Raw genomic sequence first — 1983 nt, forward strand, 5'->3', positions numbered from 1 at the left:
ACCCTCATCGAGACTTCCAGGCAAGCCCGGCCATCTGGTCACCCCATTGGAAAGCATTGGGCGCGGCCAGATGGCCGAAGGGACATGAGCGACCAGATGGCCGAAGGGATGTGCGGACCAGATGGCTGAGGGGACAGGCGCGACCAGATGGCCGAGGGGAAAGGCGCGACCAGATGGCCGGGCTCGAAAGGGAAGCCATCTGGTCGCTCTGTACCCCAACGAATGAGTGAGCGGGCGCCAGGGCATGGGGGACCGGAGGCCCCTGTCCCGGGCACCCTGCCATGCGGCAGGACCCAGGATGGAGCCCGGGGTGGGGAGGCCGCCCTCCCTGGGGCCCTCAGGGTCCCGGCTGGAGCTCCTGAACCCAGCCGAGTGATGGAAGGCTCCCCAGCCACAACGGAACTCCGTCCCGGGCCTTTGGGAGTGCCACAGGCCGGGGGACAGGGCCCGGGCCGGAGCTCCCGTCCCGGGGCCCAGCCGGGCCCCTGGACCCAGCAGGGGCTCCCAGGACTGCAGGCGCAGGGGAAGCCTCCCCGGGCCCTCCGAACCCCGTCCTGGGCACCCTGCCATGTGGCAGGACCCACAATGGAGCCCTGGGTGGAGAGGCCGCCCTCCCCGGGGCCCTCTGGGGCCCGGCCGGAGCTCCTGAACCCAGCCGAGTGAGGGGAGGCTCCCCAGCCACAATGGAACCCCGTCCCGGGCCTTTGGGAGTGCCCAAGGCCGGGGAATGGGGTCCGGGGCCGGAGCCCCCGACCCGGGGCCCGGCCGGGCTCTGGACCCAGCTGGGGCTCCCAGGACCGCAGGCGAAGCCTCCCCGGGCCCTCTGTCCCCCGTCCCGGGCACCCTGCCATGCGGCAGGACCCAGGACGGAGCCCGGGGTGAGGAGGCCGCCCTCCTCGGGGCCCTCAGGGGCCCGGCCGGAGCTCCTGAACCCAGCCGAGCGAGGGGAGGCTCCCCATCCACAACGGAACCCCGTCCCAGGCCTTTGGGAGTGCCGCAGGCCGGGGGACGGGGCCCAGGGCCGGAGCCTCCGATCCGGGGCCCGACCGGGCCCCTGGACCCAGCCGGGGCTCCCAGACCCGGCGGCGCAGGGGAAGCCTCCCCGGGCCCTCGCCCCGGGCACCCTGCCACGTGGCAGGACCCGGGACGGAGCCCGGGGCGGGGAGGCCGCCCTCCCCAGGGCCCTCAGGGGCCCAGCCGGAGCTCCTGAACCCAGCCGAGCGAGGGAAGGCTCCCAAGCCACAACGGAACCCCGTCCCGGGCCTTTGGGAGTGCCGCAGGCCGGGGAACGGGGCCCAGGGCCAGAGCCCCCGACCCGGGGCCCGGCCGGTCCCCTGGACCCAGCCGGGGCTCACAGGACCGCAGGCGCAGGGAAAGCCTCCCCGGGCACTCCGGACCCCGTCCCGGGCACCATGCCACGCGGCAGGACCCAGGACAGAGCCCGGGGTGGGGAGGCCACCCTCCCCGGGCCCTCAGGGGCCCGGCTGGAGCTCCTGAACCCTGCTGAGCAAGGGGAGGCTCCCCGGCCACAACGGAACCCCGTCCCGGGCCTTTGGGAGTGCCACATGGCCAGGCCCCTGGACCCAGCTGGAAATCCCAGGCCCGGAGGTGCAGGGGAAGCCTCCCCAGGCCCTCCGGACCCCTTGTCCCGGGCACCCTGCCATGCGGCAGGCCCCGGGACAGAACCAGGGCTGGGGCGGCATCCGGCTCGTCCAGCTGCCGGAAGAGGACCGAGAGGGGTCCCAGAGTACCCTGTCCCTAGTAATCAGGAGGAAGGCTACCCCCCTTTCTTGAAAGCCGCGAGCTCCGAGTGACGGAGGGGACCCTAGGGGCGAACGCACCCGGCCTCCTGGAGCCCTGGTTGGGATACGGCAGGCAAATGAACCATCATCGGGACTTCAAGGCTGGCCCGGGGAGGCAGACTTCGGTGCTGGAGCTGCTCAGGGTTAGGGCTTCTCAAACCCTAGGTGCACTCACTCGAGG

Source organism: Triturus cristatus, chromosome 1_1, assembly GCF_964204655.1.
Source record: "Triturus cristatus chromosome 1_1, aTriCri1.1, whole genome shotgun sequence".
NCBI lineage: Eukaryota > Metazoa > Chordata > Amphibia > Caudata > Salamandridae > Triturus > Triturus cristatus.